General features: G+C 39.5%; 1 long non-coding RNA gene across 3 annotated transcripts; it reads right to left on the bottom strand.

Moving 5' to 3' along the window:
- Nucleotides 1–433: 433 nt before the first annotated feature.
- On the bottom strand, nucleotides 434–4827 carry LOC109200000 (uncharacterized). Of its 3 annotated transcripts, XR_002060231.2 has the most exons (5): nucleotides 4765–4827; nucleotides 3532–3643; nucleotides 2629–2786; nucleotides 2139–2197; nucleotides 434–1171 (listed from the first exon to the last, which is right to left on the bottom strand). It is a non-coding gene; the product is annotated as an uncharacterized LOC109200000 (long non-coding RNA). The 3 variants fall into 3 exon arrangements; XR_002060232.2 differs by lacking the exon at nucleotides 2139–2197; XR_003218232.1 differs by lacking the exon at nucleotides 434–1171 and having other exon boundaries at nucleotides 1840–2194.
- Nucleotides 4828–8769: the final 3942 nt, after the last annotated feature.

Below are 8769 nucleotides of genomic sequence, written 5' to 3' on the forward strand. Positions count from 1 at the left end.
GGACGCGCGGTCCACCCTAGTCCACAGCAACCACCATAGCAACAGCCTAGCATGACCTTTAAAACACATTCTTTATTCGTAACTATCAAAAACGTGAAATGATTTGTAAAGCATGAAAGTGTTACAGCTGCAGAGAGCTATGGCGGTATCTTTGGAAGCTGTTTACATAGCTAATAATATACGATGTAACCATGGAGACAGTCAGTCACGTGAGCTAGCGGTGCATGTTTACTACAGTGAATAAGGTGATTGCGTGCACAGCGTCCACACGCTGCAGAGGGTAAAGACATTACTTCAATATTGTTTTATATTTATATATATTTGCCTTCTGCTGACCATCACCTCAGGTTCACCATTACAGTTTCAGCATAAAAATGTCTAAATATGAACACATTCAAAAAAAATAATCATGTCTCAGAAATAAGCACAGCTGTTCATGTTTGTCATTATAGTTTTATTTGTAAGAAAATTGTGAACTTCAAATTGTTTATCAAGTCAAAGAACATCTGACAAGTCTGAGTCATTCCTTTGTCCTGTGAGAGCTGGAATAAATATATATCCTGACAGTTACAGTTGAAACAGTAGAGACAGGTAGAAATGGGATCAGATTAATTTTTGCTTAGTCAGACACGTCCTGTGTTGGCCTTAACCCAAATTTCCCTCGGGGTCAACGTTCAGGATCAATAAAGTTTTATTGAATTGAATTGAATCATATTAAAAAACAAACAATAGCACGATTTTGCATCCATTTCCAAATTGTAGTTAAGCAGCCCACTCTCATAAATAGGTAACAGAAATGTCTCTAATGTAGACGTGTACAGTGAGTGTAAGCATTAAAAGACCATAAAGGAAACACTAACATTTATGTGAAACTAATTGTAATAAAAAATGAACAGGTGCTTTACAGATTTATAAGAAAGAATCTGAAAACAACACTTTTTTGGTCTAAGTGGTCAAAGTAGAAAACAGAACTGATGTTCAAGAACAAACCGTAGCTGCACTGATATTACACATCTCCATTGTTGTGGTGAACAATGTTGCTTTTAAAACCACATGCAGTGTGTGACCATGACTGTCCACTGAGACCATGAACGCCACTTCGCTGAAGTCTTCTTCTTCTCCTTCTTCTTGCCATCAAAATGGAAGCAGACAGAGCACGAGCTGCTTTGATCTACAGAAAGGAAAAAGCAGAACATATGAGCTGAAACCATTAAGATAGAAACAATCGTTCAATGCAGTGTCTCACGTAGCTTAGCCTGTTACAACTGTTGATACAAACTCAGTACAGTTAACACAGTGTCAGGGAACTCCAGTGTGGGAACTAGTAACTTTAGGTTTGTAGTCATTTAACTTTCATCCATTCATTCATTTAATTCAGGAGGAAGAAATGTCAGGTTGGTGCAGGCTGGTTACATGCATTTGCTCCCATGCTGTCTTTAACTAAATGACTTGGTTCACTTTATGGCTGGGCTGTATGTGGGGTTATATCATGTTATATGGGCAGGAGTACCTGTCCCCTGTTAGGCTTAGAAGTTTTCTCCAAGGGTTTCTCCATAAGCAGAGCTTCTAACTGTTATAGCTTTTAGCACATCTGTAGCTGTGCAGGCTGACAGGTTTTTAGTGGCTCTTTTTACCCCACACTGGTTGTGAGTGTGTAAATAGCCCCACTAGTTCTTTTGGGTTGCAGTTAACTTGGGAGGAAGGGGTGGGTCTGCCAGGACTAGATGAATAACAATTATCTGGGATACTTAAATTTCATAATGCATGCAGACATCTCTATAAACCTGGCCTGAGGGCTGCCATTTTTACATTCAGTTATTTCTCTTAGAAACGTTGGATCTAAATAATGAATGTGTTACAGTCAAACTGACACTGGTCAGTGTAAATGGCTCATTGGGACACAGAAACCTTTAAATTAAATACCATCACCTGATATCGAGTGTCAAACAATATCAAAGCTGTAAAAGCTGTTTACAGTCAGAATTTATAAAAACTATGATTGTAAATAAATTCAAACTAGTGAGCTTTTCTCTTTGTGCTGAATATCAACACTGTGATTTCTTAGACTGTAAGCTTTACATCAGCACAGTTGTAGAAGCCGTCACTCCAAATGTCTTTTGATAACAAGAAAAAAATACCTTTTCAGTCCACGGCCTGAAGTTCTTCTCCAAACATCTTCTGCCATCAGCTTTGTCTGCTGGTTTGAAGACAATAAACCACAAAAAGATGATTTAGTCACTTTGTCTGCATCATGCAGCTCGAATGTGTCATGTAACGATGTTGAATAACCGTCGTTATCCCTCTGCTGTGTCAGTAGGATTGTACTGTATAGCATCTCATTCATATGTGAGGAATGCTTATGTAACACAATAACAGACGTCTGGTCTTACATCATTAAAATATAAAGGGCAGGAGATATAAATATAAAAATATCTAAATATTACATTTTATAGCTGACAGATATTACTAAATAGATAGAATTTACTAAATGGTTGAAAACATGAAAAATATGTCCATAATCACAAATGACCATCAGAGTCACCAGAATAAATTCAACTGGACACTCAAAAGACGTCCTTAAATGCTCTTTAAGTGGCAGAACAAATGAACAAACAGTTAATCGCTTACTTGAGATGAAATCTGCTCAGCTACTTTGAAAACAGCTTCTAACTGGTTCCTCCTTTAACAGGATGACTGCTCAGGGGTAAGGCCATCATGCAGTCCAGCAACCTTTATGGTCCTGCTTTGATTCACCAGGAACTATTAGGGAAACCTTTCAGCGCCTCCTGTGAAAGACACAGGCATAAACACACAAACATTTATTAACATGTTCCACAGTCTTCCAGTTTGATTTTCTCATCCTGTGGACAACAACGTACAGAGATGCAGGTTTATGTTAACTTTTGTAAGGTTTCTTTACTGAACACATCCAGCTGCAGCTCCACTGTGATCCTGAACTGGATAAGCACTTAAGAAAATATGTCAATAAATGGACAAACATCAGCTTACTATATTTATCCAAACAGACTGGACCAATAATGCTTCACTGAGTTAGAGACTTTAACAGACTCTTCTATGTAAGAATGTCTCGTGCTGATGGACCTGCAAACTTGACAACAAAGATTTTTCAGACTGCATGTAGCTGTCCTCTATGTCAGCTCACACATTTACATTCATGTCACACTTATTTCTGCTTTCTCATTTTTATCATTATTACTTACATTTTGATTGGATACCTTGAGTTTGTAAATGATCAGATTACATAATTGGAATACAATTCAATATAATTCATGTATCATGTTGCGGGAGGATGAAGCCTATCCCAGCTGATACAGGACAAAGACAGGCTGCCAGTTATCGCAGGGCTAAGACAATAGGTGTAACAGAAAATCCACTTAAATGTTTGATATTTCTAATAATAATCATAATTATGACTATTATTTGAAATATTATTTAAAGGTTTCTTTATAAATACATTTCAATTTTTTTATAACCCCTAGAATATAAACCTGGGCTGTTTCAGATTCTGACCTCTGACCTCAGTGACCAGGCTGTGTCCTCACTGCAGCTCCCTCTTGGAAGTACGTCTGCTTCTTGTCTTCCCCCAGTGATGACCGCCTGCCCTTAATATCACGTACTGTACCTGAGGAACAAAACAGGACAAACACTTGCCTTCATTTAAGAAGTACATTCATACAGAGATAATCTATGGAAACACACTAGTTCACCCTTTGGGAGGAATCAGTTCCTGTGAAACATTTCTGTAAATGAACATCATGGAGAATGAAATGAGTTCTTCAGGTGACTCAGCAGATCCACACTGACAAATGAAACTTCTGTGGAAGAAGAATCAGGATTGATTTCCAATCCAGTTAAACTATTAAGGATTAAGCAACAGTGCTCATATCTGCTCTTCTGAAATCTGTGTTAAACAACAACTAACATAAATTAGTAACAAAAATACAGCTGAGTAGAGGCTTTACAAATCACCAGCAGCCATAATGCTAAATTTTAATCTTCAAATGTTTCTGAGCCGTCTTCAACCTGCTTTTAACACATTAAAGTCCCACAGTCAATGCAGCCTGACTCAATCCTAGATGTTCAGCACACACAGAGACACAGAGGGACTGTTTAAAGTTTAGTGTTAACCTGAGTCACTGATCATTTACAGTATTACAGAGTCTGTCAGTCTTTGCATGATGTCCACGTCACTGTAAGTTTCTAGCTGACTCTCAGGTGTGACAGGTGTGCCAGCAGGAAAGAGTCATAATAACCTGCATCCTGAGGTTTGTCATGCAGGATTAAAGGAGCCAGGCTTTGTTCACACAGCTAGGATTGTATTTTACACTGACCCTGGGTCAGTATAAGTATCATACAGTTTAAACGAAGCACTGAAACTTGCACATATTTATTACAGATACATTGAAGCTAATCGGGATATTTACTGTCAACCTGTGGCTGCGATTAATCACTTTACTGGAAACTTTATTAACTAGTAACTTCATCAGTCATGACAGAAGCTAATATTTCTGTCCCAACATCGTTTAAACAGTAACAGCTTTACTACAATATAAGCTAACGTTTACACCGTAACTTTAAGCTAGCACCATAAAGACGGTAAAACACGTAATAATATCTACAAATGCATCTTAAAGCTGTTATATTAGCACTCGCTGTATTACTAACATAACCACATTAACATTATTGACACTCGCTGACTTTTATTAGTCATTCTATAAATGCTGTCCGTTTAAATGGTCTTACCTGTAACACTGCTGTATCCACCGGATTCCAGCCAGAGTGGATTCTGGAGTCTTCCCACGCTCCTGTCAGTGATCCTCCATCTGGATGGATGAGAACAAGCTTCTGAACAATCTAGCAGGTGGAGATGGCCCACATCTATGGGACTGATTTGTGCTAATAACGCCCATTGTATGGACTGATAACAGCCGAAGCGGGTGAATAAAGTCACCGTGTCGCTAGCTGTGCCATTACCCAGCATACACCTCTCCCTCCATAAATGCAAAAGTAATAGCCTATAATTAATTTATCAGCTGTATCTGCTGTTTCTCAGGTAGTTGTTTACATTATATAATATATTGTGTTCAGTACACGTCACTACAATGTGATTTTGGAAATGTATAAATATACGGACAACAGGCTCTTCCACGGCAATCTCTTGTCGTCAATAAGCAACGATTAGGGATCAGTATAGTATTCAATGAGAGGACCCTGCACGTCAATTCTCGACGCCAGGGGGGTACCCTGCGCGTCGATAAGTGAAGCAGAGGGAGCCTGACCATGCGTCACACATTTGACGAGTTGGGAGTGAGAACGTGTTGCAAAATCAAGGAAATATAACATCTGCACTGTGACCAAAGTGCCTGAATGAATTTCCTGTTCACAGAGCTCTACAAACCAACGTGGGGAAAAACGTAAATTACAAATGTTCATACAGCACATGGAGAAACAGATGTTTGATGAGCTGCAGTTATTTAGCATTAAAAGCTGACTGTAACAACCTGAAAGTACATTTATTTTTATAACAGACTTACCTCCTTCCTGTGACTGAAAATGATCATAACTATCTCTGATCTCATCTGTATTCTCGTAGATATCCACCTCCCTCTGCTCCCACTCTGCTCTGTCCTCCTTTCTGCTGTATCTCACCTTCTTTGATAGATCTGGTTTGGCATAAATATCTAATGACATCTTGAGAGGACTGAGACGCTGAGCAGGAGTTTAAACTGTCCTCTAACAGTCCTGCAGTACTGACCCTGGTAGATATCAAGCTGTTCTGTTCTGTTCTTGTCCAGCCTTCTGTCTGCTTTCAGACAGGAAGAAGTTTTGAGGAAGTCGCAGCATGTAAGGAAACACAGACCCTGTGATTAATTTGCATAAAAATTTCTTAACTGCATTTATTGTTTCTCTTAACTACAGATTAAACTCTGTGTTGTACAATATGTGTACTTTGTTGAGCTTTTGAGAAAATATATGACTGAGTTTGCATAAAGTAAGAAATGTATAAACTCTTCTTTTTCTAAAGATGTTGAACGTTCACATATAAAAGCACAAACACAGTCACATCTCAGTGTCACAGTTGGTTCGACCCAGGAAATCTTATTTTGTCAGTTACAGTTTGTTTTCTTTCTGTTGCCTTAAAGAGAAACAAACTGTTGAACTGTTGAGGTTCATACAGTCGATGTGGAAAGTTTGAACCACGTCTCAGTCACTCTTTACATGAACAACACTTTATATTTGACTTCACTGCTGACCGAGGATTTACAAAAGAGCAAGATGTTTGTGTTCATTTATTTGTGTTTGTGTGGACTTTTCCTTTCATTTCTACATTTTGCACTTTCAGGAAAACTGATGCAGTTCAGCTTTTTCTCATGTTTCGTTTGATTTTCAGAGCAATACAGAAGTACGTGTGTGAAAAAGTGTCCAACATAAGGAGGAAAAGTGACATCACCAGGAAATACTCTTTGTTGTTGGGCCGTCCTGGTTAACACACCTCTGCAACATTACATGGGAGTCGGGTACTCGGCCTCTGGATTTGTAAAACTGTGCTGGTGGGTTCAAACCTCAGGAGATCACACTCCTCAGCCTCTCTAAGAAGGTTTGTGTCAGAATATTGAAGGAGACACTTCATCCATTTGTCAAATGGGGGTGACCGTGGTTCAGGGGGTTGGGACGCTCTTCTTGTAACCGGAAGGTTGCCGGTTGTGTCCTTGGGCAAGACACTTCACCTACCGCCTACTGATGGTGTGATATGGCAGCCTCGCTTCTGTCCCAGTATCACTGATACTGTCCCAGTCTGCCCCAGGGCAGCTGTGGCTACAACTGTAGCTGCCTCCACCAGAGTGTGACTGTGAGAGTGAATGAATAGTGGAATTGTAAAGCGCTTTGGATGCCTAGAAAAGTGCCTAATAAATGCAATCCATTATTATTATCATTATTAAATCTCAACTACAGGAGCAACAATGTGGTTTCCATCCTGGTCATGCAGCACTGGACGAGCTCTTCATTCTCTCCAGGATGTGTGGGAGTGATGTTGTCCAGCTTACTGTAGGTTGTAGGTTGGTTGAAGCTGAGTGTGAAGTGGTTGGGAAGACATTTAGCACCTTCATGTCTGAGGCCGTGGTTCTCAGCTGGAAAAGGGTTTTGTGCCTGTTTAAGGTTGGAAATGAGTTTCTTCCCCGAGTCTAGAAGTTAATGAATCCTTGAATTTTGTTCACGAGTGAGAAAAGAAAGCAGCAGGATGTTAAAAGCCAGATTGGTGCAGTGATCCTGTCTGTTGGGGTGAAGAGAGAGCTGAGCATGAAAGTGAAAGTGCTGCTGATTTATCAGATGAGCTACATTCTTACCTTCACCTCAGTAATGACCACAAGCTGTGAGTACTGACTGAAAGAGTGAGATACAAGCGGTGGAAACAAGCTTCTACCAAAAGGTGTCTGTGGGCTCAGAGCTGGAGCTCCTCCACACTGAAAGCACCTGACTAGGATTACACCTGTGTGCTACTTAGGTGAGGTGTTTGAGGTTTGTCCAACTGGGAGGACACACGTTGTCTTAATCATTCAATTCAATTTGATTTCTACAGCTCCAAATCACAGCAACAGCCTCAAGGTGCTTTATGCTGTGAGGTAGACCCTACAATAACATTATGGTAACAAGTTTGCTGTTTGTGTGTTTTTCAGTGAAGTAGGAGAAACACTGCAGTGTGGGAACAGGAACTAAACACAATCAGGTCTGCAGCATCAAATCATTTCACTTCAAATGTTCAAAATCAAACATCTAACATTGGAATCAAATTCCTCACAGCGTGTCATGATTCCCAGCACAATCAGCAGATACAGCACTCCCAGGTTCACTTCAAAAGCTCTGAACCAGCTTCTTCTCACAGCTGGAAGCTTCTTCTCAGTGTGAACATCTACAAAGATTAAACACAAAAAGTCCATTTATGAAGCACTAATGAGGAACTTTGGAGCTTTTGTTAATCCTGTCCGGAGTGGTAGAATATTATGCTGCTATTTCTGCTGCTATTTTTTATGATCAGTATTATCATTCCATTAATTATTAATATTGATAGTGCATTCAGATGTTTAAACATATTGGCACCCAATTAAGCTTTTATTACAGGTCCAGTTATAACCACTCTAAACTGTTGAGTTGAATCTATAATGTTTTTCAATGCTCCTATATTTTTAAATGTTTCGGTGTAGACTGTAGGGGCAGGAAATACACTCTGTGCCAAAATAAGACAGGAAGTTACATGTTTTTGAAGTTGCGTGCTTTGCAAAAGTGAAACCGAAAGCAGAGTCTGAGTGCAAGTATTTTGAGCAGGTTATTTTAATCTTTGATTATGCTTTAAGTAGTTGTATTAGATTGAAACATTTGTTTTATATATTTTACATGTAAGTCAAGATTATTACACACATACACACACATAGTTTCAGTAGTGTACGGGCTGGCCTTTTGTCTAGTGGAAAGGTTACAAGGTCTAGCTGGGGAGCTGAGAGGTGAAACAAAGGGCAGCAGAAGCTGACACATACATACACACATATTAGTTAGACTCATTTATATAGGTAAGAGTTTAATTATGTTTTGCTTGCAACTGCAAAGTTGTGCCTGCATGAGTGACAGTTTGTGCAGAACGTGGACCTGATGTTCCAGAAGATAAGCCTGGGCAGGATGGTGACAGGAAGCACCTGGGGTCGAGCCGAAGACAATGTTCTTTTTTAAAAACTATGTTCAAAGTCAACAGAACAT

The sequence above is a fragment of the Oreochromis niloticus genome, unplaced genomic scaffold, assembly GCF_001858045.2.
Source record: "Oreochromis niloticus isolate F11D_XX unplaced genomic scaffold, O_niloticus_UMD_NMBU tig00007340_pilon, whole genome shotgun sequence".
In the NCBI taxonomy this organism is placed as follows: domain Eukaryota; kingdom Metazoa; phylum Chordata; class Actinopteri; order Cichliformes; family Cichlidae; genus Oreochromis; species Oreochromis niloticus.